Source organism: Muscardinus avellanarius (assembly GCF_963383645.1).
Source record: "Muscardinus avellanarius genome assembly, chromosome: 6".
NCBI lineage: Eukaryota > Metazoa > Chordata > Mammalia > Rodentia > Gliridae > Muscardinus > Muscardinus avellanarius.
This window is the reverse complement of record NC_137791.1, coordinates 121899650-121914061: the sequence shown is the minus strand read 5'-3', so window position 1 is coordinate 121914061 and position 14412 is coordinate 121899650. Positions and strand designations below refer to the sequence as shown.

Here is a 14412-nt window from a genome sequence, read left to right as displayed (position 1 = left end):
CTTTCCAAAGGGGTTGAAATCAGAGAACTACATTAACATATGCATACCCATGTTCATAGCAGCACAGTTTGTAATAGCCAAAATATGGAACCAACCTAGATCTACATCAACAGATGAATGGACTGCAAAAATTATGGGAAATGCACACAATGGAATTCTATTCAGCTATAAAGAAGAATAAAATAATAGCATTTGCAAGAAGATGGAAGGAACTGGAGAACATTATGTTGAGATTAGTCAAGCATAGAAAGAGAAGGGACATATGTTTCCTCTAATATGCCCAAGCTAGGGAGTAGTGGTAATACCAGAGGGACTCCAGATGATGGAGGGGAAATCTCAGCAAAGCTAGAATGGAACGATAGGAGAGGAAGAACGCTGAGGTTGTTCAATGGAGGAGCTACATCGGAATATGTGTAATAGTATAAATATAACATAGTTAACCTGGACACTCTTTATTGGGAGGGGGAAGAGGAATGGGGGGCAGGGCATGAAGCACAATCTAAATGTACACCATTTTCAATATGTTCCACTTATAAATAAAATAAAATATGGGGAAAAAAAAACAGGCAAAAAAAAAAAAAACACTATCAAACAGGACCACTGTAGCACGTTGAATGGCCATAGTAGGATGAAGGGTATGTCCACCTGGCCCTGATAAAGCTCACCTGTTCGTAGACACCTGCAGACCAAGTTAAGGACCTAGAGATGAGGTCATCCAGAATGACAGCAGCCCCGACATGCAATGACAAACATCCTTATGGAAGAAGAGCAGAAGACACAAAGGAGAAGGCCATGTGACCTCAACATCAAACACGCACTTATAAAAGTGTAAAGCGTGAAAGCCCCGCCATTGCTGAAGGGGAGCGGGCGGTCATGGCGTGCTCGGCGCAGACAGCCTACCTAACCCACCAGCAGAAGGTGCTGCGGCTTTATAAGCGCGCTCTGCGCCACCTCAAGTGTGGTGTTTCCACAGGGACAAATACTGGTACTTTGCTTGTTTGATGAGAGCCCGGTTTGAAGAACACAGGAATGAAAAGGATGTGAGGAAGGCCAGCCAGCTGCCAAGGGAGGCAGAAGAATTCTGGTACAATCTACTCCCACAGCCATCTGTCTTTCCTGACTCTCCTGAGGGCACCTCCTATGAGAGATACGGTGCTACAAGGTTCCGGACTGGTGCTTAGTCACTGGCATCCTTCTGAGAAGGCAATGTATCCTGATTACTTGGCCAGGAGAGAGCAATGGAAGAAACTGCAGAGGGAAAGCTGGGCGCCAGAGGTCAAGCAGCTGTAGGAGGGAACCCCACCTGACGGACCTAAGACTGAAGCTTGCCTCCTGCCAGAAAGGAAGGCGACTTGCCCCCACTGTGGTGGCTTACTGTGACCAGACCACGGGAGTGGCCCATGTAGGTTATGCCTGCAAGTAAAATAACTTATAGAAAATATAACTAAACATGAGGGAAAAAGAAAGAAAAGTGGAAAGCAGAGCCAGGTCTGGTGGTGTATGCTTTGTAGTCCCAGTACTTGGGAGGCTGAGACAGGAGGATCACACAGGTTCGAAGCCAGACTCAGCCACTGAGTGAGGCTCTCAGCAACTTAGTGAGACCCTGTTTCCAAATAAAATATAAAATAGGTCTAGGAGTGTAGTCCAGAGGTAGAAAGCCACTGGGTTCCATCCCTACTACCAAAAAAATTACAAAAGTGGAAAGCGGACGCAGGCGTGGTGGCGCAAGCTTGTAATCCCAGCATTCGGGAGGCTGAGACAGGACTGCGGTTCGTAACAGCCTGAGCTACTACTTAGTGAGGCCCTTTGCAACTGAATGAGACGCTGTTTCAAAATGAAGAATAAAAAACAGGGCTTGGGGTGTCCCCCTGAGGTAGAATGCCCAGGGCTCCATCCCCAGTACTGTGGGGGAAAAAAGTGGAAAGCAGAAAGAAAGCAGATTTAGAAGCCATACTAGCTAAGGATTTTCTAAAATTCAAGAAGCAAATATGACATCTTAAAACATAGTATACTTTTAAACCTCTGCTTGATATTCTAAATCTGTAAGCAATGTTAAAAGATGAATGATAAATACTACCCCCATCAAAAAAAATACAATATACAAAATTTTCTCAAAATACAAAGACCTTTAAAAGGAATTAAAAACCGAGTACAGTGGTGCATGCCTATAATCTCCATACTTGGGAGGCTAAGACAGAAAGATAACAGGTTCAGGGCTAGCTAGCTTCAGCCACTTAGTGAGGCCCTATTTCAGGATAAAAAAAAGAAAAAGAAAATGGGCTGGAGGTGTTGCTCAGATGTAGCATGTCTTTGGGTTCCATCCCCAGTTACATACACATCAAAAAATAAATAAGAAAATAATTCCCAATAGAAAAACTGGCAAAGATCCTGAATAGATAGTTCAATAAAAGTAAGCACCAGACCAAGTAGTTAGACTTGTGATCCCAGCTACCTGGGAGCTGAGGCAGAGAATCTCTCAAGTTTAAGAGTTCAACACCAGCCTGGGCAACAGAGCAAGACCTTGCCTCCTTAAAAAAAAAAAAAAAAAAAGTAAATAAGCCAGGCGTGGTGGCACACAGTTGTAATCCCAGCATTTGGGAGGCTGAGACAGGAGGATTGCAGATTTGTAGACAGCCCCGGCTACTCAGTGAGGCCCTATGCAACTCAGTGAGACCTTGTTTCAAAATAAAGAATAAAAAATAGAAATGGGGGTGTAGCTCACAGGTAATGCCTCTGGGTTCCACCCCAGTAGCACAAAAATAAATAAATGTATGAATAAATAAATAAATAAATAAATAAATGGTAAATAAGCACCAAAAACATCAATATGTTATAATCATATGGAGGAATGTACATCTTCAATCATGAGAGAATGCAAATTAAAATAACACAACATCTATTGCTTATCAGAGCAGAAAAAATATGATAGCATTTTATATGCTGAGGAAAACAGATACTCCCCTTTTGCTACAAATCAATACAATCACTTTGGAGGGCGAAAGTACCAGGGAACATATAATATTTAATTAATCTTCTAGAAATTCATTCTAAATCCACACCTGCAACTGTATAAAATATATTACATGGTACATATTATATAATTAAATATATATATTTGATAACAAAATTACTCATTGCCCTGCAGTTTGTAAAAGCTAATGACTAAACATTTAGGTTGGGTCCAGTCACAGGGAATTTTGTGGAATTTTCTTCCATCTACAAAATGGTAGGCTGTGAAGTTCATGGATGACAGGTGCAGGGGGAGGAAGCTCCTTAGGTTTTCTCATGGGAAGATCAAGGCATGCATTCACATATTAAAAGTTTCCAGTTCTGATTGGCTCAAGTAATGGAAATCCTAATAAACAATAACACCATAATAGATTGAGAAGTAAACCTAACGTGTGCTGCAACATTCTCTATCACGTGGAGAAAAAGAAGAAATGGAGGCTAGGCTTTGAACAAGTGAGTCACTAACCTCCACTAGCACATGTCCTAAACCTCTAGGGCCACCTGTGATAAGCTAAAATCGGGAATGTCAACTCCTCAAAAATAATTTTTTTCTTGCTTTGCTTTACTTGTCCCACTAATTAAACTTGGTGACTTGCAGTGTCCTTCAGATTTCTAATCCAGGGCTGCCATATCCAAATGGCCACCTGTTTTCTTAGAAGCCAGTGGCCTTTACAATCTTTTCAAGTGTTTCTTGCATTTTTAAATAAGTAAGTGAAAATCTGAAAAAGAAATCTTTCCAGAGAAAAACTTTATAAAATTCATATTCCAAAGTCCTTAAGTGATGTTCTGTTTAAACATGCCACACACACCTGCATCCATTTCATCTGTGGCTGCTGTCATTTTATGACAGCAGAGCTGAGCAGAGGCCACAGGCACGCTATGGTCTATAAAGCCTAAAATATTTCCTATCTTGCCCTTATCAGAAAGTTTGTCAATCCACTTTACTCTGCCTGGCTTATTCTCTCTTTTAACCTAAGTATAAGTCAAGAGCTAATTTCTATCTTAATTCATTTCAAAACTCCCCATCATCTTGAGTAAACTTATTATAAAATTACATTTACTTCCACATGGCATGGGCAACTACAGAATCTTTTTCATAAATACTATTAAGTTTCCCAATATGTCCATCGACCCGAATAACCTTTATTATAAAACTATATTTACTTCTGCATTATATATTATTAGTTAAGTTCACCAACATGTTCGTTTCTGGACTGCATACAGGTATTCATTTTTGCAGCAAAAAAAATATTCTACGTGGTATGCTTTAGTTTCTAAGTGTCAAAAAATGTTCTGCCCTCGCTGCTCAGGAGAATGAGGCAGGAAGATGCCAACTTCAAGACCCACCTGGGGAACTTAGCAAGACTCTGGCTCAAAATGAAAGATAAAGAAGGCTGGAGATGTAGCTCAGTAGTAGAAGGCCCCTGAATTTACCTCCAGTACTTAAAAAAATACACACACACACACACACACACACACACACACACACACATACACACATATACACATATACATACATGTATATGTATGTATACTGCCTTCACCTGCACTGCTCACTACCTGAAAGTAATCTGTTCAAGTACTTGTATATTTATGACACCTCCCATGACAAGATAAGATGCAAAAAGTATAGAAACCTGTTTCATCCGTGCACCCACCCACCCACCCCGCACACACACACAAAAGAACATGCTGGTGACCAGCTATGGGCTCATTCTAAGCAGCCACTCTTCTTGATTTTGGACAGACTCACTTATTCCTCGCAAGAGTCCAAAGATGACTGTATTATTATTTTCTCTGAAACAGTACCAAAAATTGGCACAACCAGAGAAATTAGGTAAGTTGCGTAGGTTCACAATTGTACTGAGTGGCAGAGTTAGGATTCCAACAATACCTGGTACATAAGAATTCATCTCTGGCCACGGAGGTGGGCCATCTTTCAAGGAAGGCCCGGTTGCAACCTAGCACTTGGCTGAGAGCCCCCAGCCGCAGGTCTCTAGAGTCCATGCCTCTGTTTGTAATGTTCAAGCAAAAGCCACAAACTTTCCGGGGAGTGACCAGCCAACAGCTGAGCAGCAGTGGGAAGAGGGCTCCCTTGCCTGCTGGGCAGACTCCCCAGTGGGCAATCCACACCACAGCTTCCTGCTGGGCAGACCTAGCCTTTCTCAGGGGTGCGGGGAGTCAGATGCCTCGCCAACCCTTGTCCTTCTTGGCCCTCTCCCTTTCACAGGTGCGAGACCTGCACGCCAGTCTCAAAACTTTTCGTGTCCACTTTGGCTTCTCTCCTTTTATTTTTTGCATTTCCCTCCAGTAAATATCTTATGCTCCTGCCTCTATCCTGGTCTGTACTTCCCAGAGGACCCAGCTGACAAGGGCTCATAACATCTGCTCAATAAATGAATGAAATAAAAATATGGCTGGGTTTAAGCTCCTATGTTCAAAGATCCTTCCCCAAGGACATAATGATACAGCATCTACAATTTAACGGTCTCCAGTGGTACAGAGAAGTATAAATCTCAGTCCAGTCTCTTTCCTGCCTCTCTCCAAAGCTTATGGGACCTTCTTTTAAAATCTAGCAGAGTAAGTTTAGTTTTCTTTCTTCTTTTAAAACAGCAATAAAAGCATCATAACATACCTTTCCCACAACCCTTCTAAAATTAGGACTGTCGTAAAACTGATACCAAAAGAAATGTCCAGCTGTCAGGAAAAGGAAGAACTTATGAGTTTATCAGAAGTCGTTATTGTTAGCACGCACACAGACTGTGGTTGATTTGAAGTCTGAATCCTTAATTATGGCTTCATGTTTACACACTAAGGCTTCACTATGATGCAGCCCTGAAATAAAAAGTTGTGTAATAGAAAAGTATATATTGTATGCCAGGGTAATTAAAGGCAAAGAAATGTTAGGACTCAGAATGTAACTTTTTTTTTTTTCCCAGAAAGGAGGGATCCATTAGTGTGTCATAAAGAACTATACTTTCTTTCAAGGTGCTACCTAATTTATCTATAAGAAAAACACTTAAACGCCCAGTGCTTAAAATTTAAGCCAAATTTTAGGAAAAAGAAGGGAGTTATTAAGTTAACCAAGTAAAAAATAAGCAGGGCGTGGTGGTGTACATCTGGAGAATTGCAGGTTCAAAACCAGCCTCAGCAATTTATTGAGATGCTCAGCAACCTAGAGAGACTGTTTCAAAATAAAAAATAAAATAAGGTTGGAGGTGTAGCTTGGAAATAGAATGAATGCCCTTGGGTTCGATACAGAGTACCATAGGGAAAAAAAAAAAGAAACAAAACCTAAATATTCTTCAGAGACATCCAAATTATATTATCATGATTAAAGATATTAAAGGTCAAGATCATTTTTATTAAAAAAAAGAACTCTGTGGAATTACAATGCATACAGTGTACTCTGAAATGATTTGAAATCTCTTTTGCATGCATATATAAAAAAGAAAAATAGAGCAATAATGGGGTAAGATGTCAATAATAAAAAAAAATCAGATAAATCTGGGGAAAAATATAAAGATGTTCTACCCATGATTTGTGTCCTTATGGTTTGCATATAAGTTTGAAATTATTTTCATGACAGACTAAAAGAAGCTTTGTGTTAAAATGGCACCATGCAGCTCAGAAAGGGTTAATGGTTCCTAAGAACTAAATGAGAAGACCAGGGTAAAAGAAGGACTGAAGGGCAACACTTTATGGTGTGGGAAAAAGAAACCACACTTTTTGAGAAACTAGCTCTTAAGAGTAATTACCATCTCTCCAACTTCCTGATAGCATCAGAGAATCAAAGAATGTTTCAGCCTGCCTTCTCTTGCTCTGTCTGCTCCTCAGTTGAGACTCCGTCTCTTGGATCTATTCTCCACATTTCTTAATTTGGCTTCATAATTCTCCTCTTAATCCTTTGGCTTTGAATTTTCAAGTAAATCCTCTGCTCAATTTTCCAGACCACTAATTTTCTAAGTCCTCAGTTGTTTCTGTTTTGCCCTTCAGCCCATCCAGTGACCCCATGCCAGCGCTTTAACACTACAATCCCATGGCTAGCTTTTAGAAACTCCTTCCCTCAACCTTTCCCATGACCTGTTCTTGCCTTACAGATCTACAATTCTCTTGGACCCGAGACGAGGATCTGCAATTTTCCTGTTACCTTCCTGTCAGTCTTTCTACTTACACAAGATCGGTTCATCATTCTGTTGATTTCTTCTCAAATGTTTAATGATCCTTCTTGGTTGTTTGCTCGCATTTACAAATGTGGAGGCTGGATTGATTAGTGTCAGCTGCTCAGAAGGTTTCTTTAGCAAGTGTGAAAATAATACAGAAGTGGGGTTTGGTGGCACACGCCTGTAATCCCAATGCTTGTGAGGCTGAAATGAAAGGATCATGAGTTTGTGGAAACTTTAGATAGGCCCTCACAACTTGGTCAGACCCTATTTCAAAATAAAAAGTAAGCCGGGCGTGGTGGCGCGCGCTTGTAATCCCCGCGCTTGGGAGGCAGAGACAGGAGGATCGCGCAGGTTCGAAGCCAGCCGCATGCGCTAGCTTAGGAGACCCTGTCTCCAAATAAAAATGTAAAAATAGGTCTGGGAGTGTAGCCCGGAGGTAGAAGGACTTCCAGGAACCCCAGTACCACCAAAAAATAAAAATAAATAAATAAATAAATAAATAGTAAGACAGGTGTGGTGGCACACACTTGTAATTCCAGCATTTGGGAGGCTGAGACTGGAGGACCGAGGTTCGCGGACAGCCTCAGCTACTTAGGTCCTTTGCAGCTCAGTAAGACCCTGTTTCAAGATAAAAATAAAAAATAGGGCTGGGGGGGTCTCGGAGGTAGAGTGCCCCTGGGTTCCATCCCCGTACCATAAATAAATAAATAAATAAATAAATAAATAAATAAATAATAAAAAAATAGGGCTAGAAGTATAATTCTGAGGCAGAATGTCCCTGGGTTCAGAGATACCTGGGAAACTAGAAATGGTAGTACATGCCTGTAATCCCAGTACTTGTGAGGCTGAGATAGAAGAATCACAGGTTCGAGGTCAGCCTCAGCAACTTAGTAAGAACCTAGTGAGACCCTGTTTCAAAAAAATAAATAAAATAATAATAATAATAATAATAATAATAATAATGACAGACGAACATTGTGGTACACACTTTTAACCCCAGCATTTGGGAGGCTGAGACGAAGGACCGTGGTTCGCGGACAGCCGCAGCTACTTAGTGAGGCCCTTTGCAACTCAGTGAGACCCTGTTTCAAAATAAAGAATAAAAACAAGGCAGGGAGTATAGCTCAGAGGTCGAATTCCCCTGGGTTTCACCCGTAGACCTGCAATTAATTAATTAATTAATTAATTAAAATAAAAAGGGCTGGGGGTGTAACTCAGAGATAGAATGGCCCTAGGTCCATCCAATCCTCAGTACCAAAAAGAAAAAGAGAAGATGCCTGGGGCCCTTACAACTTCTCCTTCCCATTACAGTTATCCACTGCGTTCTGCCTTGGCACATGGCCCAGTTTGTTTAAAACTGAACTAAATGGCTTTGCTGCAGAGGCGACTGGACCACCAGCCCCTCCATGGACACTGCAGGGGGAGCAGCGGTGCAGCAGCTGCTTCAAGGTCATTAATTCCTGGCCGAGCACTCTCATTACCCAATTTTGTTGCCACTCCCTACAGTTTTGATTCTTGGGACTCTTCCAGGATGCTGTTAAGAAAATTCATTTTTCTAGCGATTCCGGTTTTTTTTTCTCTCTCTCTCTCTTGGGTTGTAGGTTCCTCTGCCGGAAAATTTCACCACCAATCCGATCCCATCTGCTTTATTTATTCCATCGTGTCCCTGATGCTTCGGGGCCATGGTAGCACTTTTCTCATTTTTTAAGTCTGTTATGGGTCTGTTCCAATTTTTATGTGTCTTCTCTCATTTTCAACAGAATTTGGGAAGGAAAGGAGAAAAGGTAAGCAAATGTGGCTCAATGTATATCCGCTTAGTAGAGGGTCAAAAAGAGGTCATTCCCTAAAATGAGAAGTCTCCTTCCTCTCCTAGGGCCTCTCTGGATGCTGACAGGGGGAGTCATGGTTTCCAGCCCATTTCTTCTTCATCGGGCAGGGAAGCAAACACTTCCCTTTAGAAATTTGCAAGAAAAAAATAATTGCTTTTAAATAATAAAATCCTCAATCACCTTTCCTGTCACAGAATTATTACTTTTAATCACAAGGGTACCTACTGAAATAGGAATACCTCCGGCCACCCCAAAGCTAAGGTGCCAGACACTCTGTAAGCAGCCAGGTGTCCTGAGCACAACCATCCTTGAATTACCACCACCATCCTGGCCAGCATCCAGCCACCAAGTGCAAGGGGACTCGGACGCTGGGACTGTGGGGAGGAGAGAGCAGCTCTGTTCCCAACTCCAACCCCTTTTTCCTCCCCCAGAAGCTACTGAACATGTAACAGCATAATTGTATTCCAGAATACAAAACACAGGAACTTGAATCGTTTCGTCTGTTTGTTTTAGAGTGTGGTAGAGGGCTTGAAACCGGGGCCGACTGCATGTTCAGCAAGCACTCTACCATCAAGCTACATCCCCAGGTTTTTTGTTGTTGTTTTTGTATATTTTCTTTGGAGACAGGGTCTCACTAAGTTTCCCAGGCTTAGCATACTCCTGCCTTAAGCCTCCTAGGTAACTGGGATTCCACCATGGCCAGCTAGAACTTAATCCTTAACACTAGCATCTAGCTTAATGATTTGGAATAGTCCTTAACCTTTCTGCTACTGAATGCATCATCTGTAAATCATCCCAGGCATTTCTAAAAAGAAAAAAAAAAAAATACAAGGTTTTGGTAGAGGAAAAAAATATATGTATATATGTATGCATTGGACTATGAGATAAAACACTGAACTTAGGCTCTCAGAACAACTTCCTAAGACCCAGCAACTGGTCAGTATCACAACTAGACAGCAGTCAGGTTGACAAGAGACCAAGAGATGTTTTCCTTCAGCAGTGCCTAAGGGTGACTGCCAACCAGGCTGGGACACTGTGCTGCCACACGACAAGGTCAACTGCACCTGTTCCACCACGTCAGTCTCCCCCAGCTGGTCTGTGGCTAAGGTTCATAAACATCTTTCTAATGTTTTGAGACAATACTGTGTACGTATTGTAACAGGTGGCATCCAAGAACAAGCCAGGATGATGGCATATGGGCACCTGGAACTTTGGAAATGCTACCATTTTCACAAAATGGTAGTGTTTTCAGAAAACAGTCTGCCCAGGAGCTCTGTGAACACACACACACTCAGAAGGCTGGGTCAACTATCCTACATAGAAGAGTCTCACTCAAATTTGCTTAGAGGAACATTTCTCCAACCTATTCAACCAAGAAACTCTCTTCAGGGGTAACAATGCAAGGACCTACCAAACCCATTCTGTAGAAAGCTGGGCCAGAACTCTGAGTGGCCTGGTAAGTAAGGTATGGGAGAAAGCAGAGGCCTAGTGTTAGAAGACACCCAGATCTGAATCCACCTGGAGCCAAGATAAACTGTCACCGTCAGCGTCAGAATCCATACACAGGCCTTTGGTTCAAGGCCAGCCAGGGCAAATTAGTGAGCTCTCAGCAACTTAATGAGACCCTGTTTCAAAATAAAAACTAAAGTAAGTGTAGGGGTATAGACCAGAGGTAGAATGTCCCTGGGTTCAATACCAACTAACACACACACACACACACACACACACACACACACACACACTAAATAAAATAAATGAAAAATAAAAATTCTGGGAAGAACACAATTTGACTCTAAATGCAGCGGATGAAATACAGTACTAAGAAGAAAATCATGAAGAAACCTGCAGCCTATGCAAATGATAGGAGTTCCTAAAAGAAAAAAAGTAAAAATAGGGAGAAAGAATAGCAGTAATCAAAGAAATAAAAGGAAATCTCTGCAGAAAATGCAGGCTACTGGTGGGCTAGGACAAAAAGGGCTAGAAAGTTATTATTTAACGGATACAGAGTTTATGCTGAGTGATAAAAAAAAAGTTGGTAAAGAAAATGTCCTTAATGGCACTAAACTGTATGCTTACAAAGTTTTAACAAAAACGTGTACTTTAACCACAACAAAAAAAATAATAAATAGCAAGCCTACACACAAAACTTCAAAATAAGAGGAAATGCTTCCAGTCTAGAGAAAAAACATGAATTCTAATTATATGCCAAGAAAAGTAATGAAATTAATTCCTTAACAAAGAAATCCTCCACACAGACCTAAACACTTATGGGTATTTTTATTACTTGGTTTTAAAATCTCTCCTACAGATTTGGCAAAATGGGGAGAATTCAACACACAAAACTTAAGTCCACTTTTTCTCAAAGCTCAAAACAATAATATATCCCACTTTCAATCTCTTCAAGGAGAACAATTATTTAAAATGAGACAGCAAGTCAAAGATACGGACAGGTAACACAATTTGATAGACTCTCCAGATTAAAAAGAGGTGCCATTACTAATGATGCCAGGGCAAAAGACATCTGGATATATGGCTTCCCTTAAATCCTCAAATGGCTTCATTAAGTAACCTTTCAAGTTCCCAGGCATTTTTTTACCAAAGGCCTAACGTTTAAAAAAATAATAATAAAAGCTAGGTGTGATGATGCATGTTTGTAATGTCAGTACTTGGGAGGCTGTAACATCACAGGCCCAAGTTTATAATCCTAGTACTTGGCAGGTCCAAAGACAGCCCCATCAAATCAATACCCCTGGGTTCAATCCTCAATATCACCAATTAAAAAAAAAAAAAAATCAGCCTCTGCAACCTACTGAGATCCCGTTCAAATAAATAAATAAGCCAGGTGTGGTGGCACATGCTTGTAATCCTAGTACTTGGGAGGCCGAGACAGGAGGATCGAAGGTTTGCAGCCAATCTCAGCTTCTTATTGGGTCTCCGCAAAATAAGAGTTAAAAATATGGCAAGAGGTATAGCTCAGAGGTAGAATGTCCCTGGGTTCCATCCCCAGTACCACAAAAATAAATAAACAAAAAAATAAAAAAAGAGCTGGGGCTATAGTTCAGAGATAGAATGCCCCTAGGTTCAATCCCTGGTACCACAAATATAAATTATAGCCATACATGTAATGGGCATATTATATATATGCCTATTTTCCTTATTATTTTAAATTCCTTTAAAATAAAAAGTTTCACAAATAAAAAGGAAATATCCTATTTTTCTGTTTTAATATTAAACAATGAGTTCACATTATATTAAACAGAAGCTGGTTGATTAAGAAGAACTAAATAGTAGCCAGGCGTGGTGGCATATGCTTATAATCCCTGTACTTGGGAGGCAGAGATAGGAGGATCGCAAGTTCGAAGACAGCCTGAGCAGCTTAGTGAGGCTCTCAGCAACTCATGAGACCATGTTTCCAAATAAAATATAAAATAGATCTGGAAGTGTAGCTTGGAGGTAGAAGGCCCCTGGGTTCCATCCCCAGTACCACAAAAAAAAAAAAAAAAAACTAAAAAGTATTTTGTGCTCTACTAAGAATCTTTCAATAGTGCCCAAATTTTTTTAATCTATTTAAAAAATAAGAGTTCCTCTTATTTTATGAACATATTTGCTCTACGAGAAGCCCATTTTTCAAGGTGTCTATCCATCATAAAGAACAATGGTCCAAGGATGGCGGTACAAGTTCATCATCCCAGTACTGGGGAGGCTGAGATCTGAGGATGCAGTTTCAAGACCAGCCTCAGCATCTTAGTGGGGCAGCAACTTAATGACTCTGTTTCAAAATAAAAGTCAAGACTGGACTGGGGGTAGAGTTCAGAGGTAAATGCCTGAGGTTTAATCTCTAATTCCACCAAAAGAAAACAAAAAGCACCTAATATTTATGAAAATAATAAGTTTATTTGGCAATTTAATCCACATGGAAAGCTTTCTATTGGGACTATACTATTTTGAATCTCTGACTTTTTTTCAGCTGAAATTCTTAGTGGTGTACCAATTACTCATGAATTCAAAATTTATTTGAGGAATTACTGTGTGTCTGCAGTGACATCAATAATACAAGTTTCATGTAAGTGTTAAGTGCTATAAGGAGGCAACACTGATCCAAAGGGAATACAAAGTTTCAGTGCTGCAGAAAAGTTAGTTGATTCGTGGAAACATTTCTGAACTACACTGTTTAAAAAAAAAAATGAGGAGGAATTTAAAGGGCAGACAAGGAAGATGGAGATAACTAAGCGAAGATGTATATCCATTTGCTACTGATCTATAGCAAATTACCACAAACCTGGCTCAAAAGCCAGACATGGTGGTGCATGCTTGTAATCCCAATATTAGGGAGGCTGAGACAGGAGGATCTCAGGTTCATGGCCAGCCTCAACTACTTAGCTTGGCCCTCTACAATATAGTGAGACCTTGTTTCAAAGTAAAGAACAAAAATTCGGCTGGGGAATGTAGCTCAGAGGTAGAAGGCTCCTGGGTTCAATCCCCAATACTGCAAAAGAAAAGAAAAAAAAAAAAAATCTAGGCACAGAATGTGGGTCCTCTGACCAGGTAGAACTGGCTGCAGAGAACCTGGGCGTGATCAGTGAGGGTGCTCCTGAGCTCTGGAGCAGGGACAGAAGGAGGGCACAGGCAAGGTGTCCAGCTGAAAACACGCAGGAGGAAAACCAGAAACTGACAAAGGTTGCACCAACAAGCCCTTTCCACCTGGAGCCAGTACTCTGAGAGCATAGGGCACAGGGTCCACAGGTCAACCATAAACTTCTCGTTTACATGCAAAGCTATTGAAATTCACAAGGGGAGCTCTGAAACTCAAGAGCAGAAGTCAACAAGCTCTGGAGTGCCAGGTATTTCAAGCTTGGCAGACCAAGATCGAGACACAAGATCCACAATCCTATGTAGGTACTTACATAGCAAGAAAGAAAACAAATATTCACCACGGACTGCCAAGACTCAAAATACAATAGTAATACAGCATAATTTTTTATAATACTTGGTAAAGAGGCTCAAGTTCCTCTGAGCCTTCTTCTTAAAGACATCTCAGTCTTGATTTCCCAGGCTCTCAACACCTGATTAACCCTGCATATCTGATCTCCCAGCATCTCCCAGGTGACATCTGATCCCCAGGCCTGCCCTCAGCAAGAATCCTGTTATATCTGTTTAGCCAGAATCTCCATACCTTGGTATCTCCTCTTAGTAATTTGCCAACCGCTGACCCCCTCCACCCCTAACCTCTTTGGCTGCAAACCCCAACTTGTTCTTATTATATGTGGAGTTGAGCCTAATCGCTCTCCCCTATTGCAAGAATCCTGACATCTATCTCAAGCACCCACAATAGTCTTCCCAAACATTTTAACAAGTGTCATAATAATTTTTTCTTTAGCATATTGTTTTTTGTTTTGTTTTGTGGTATT

General features: G+C 40.9%; 1 protein-coding gene and 1 pseudogene across 2 annotated transcripts in view; one reads left to right on the top strand and one right to left on the bottom strand.

Moving 5' to 3' along the window:
- ADGRA3 (adhesion G protein-coupled receptor A3) overlaps positions 1-14412 on the bottom strand; it is a gene marked incomplete at both ends in the record, with an annotated part of 124116 nt that overhangs the window by 86746 nt on the left and 22958 nt on the right. The window lies entirely within an intron of this gene.
- LOC308264260 (NADH dehydrogenase [ubiquinone] 1 beta subcomplex subunit 9-like) lies at positions 874-1406 on the top strand (annotated as a pseudogene). The gene has a single exon. The product of its transcript is annotated as an NADH dehydrogenase [ubiquinone] 1 beta subcomplex subunit 9-like (transcript).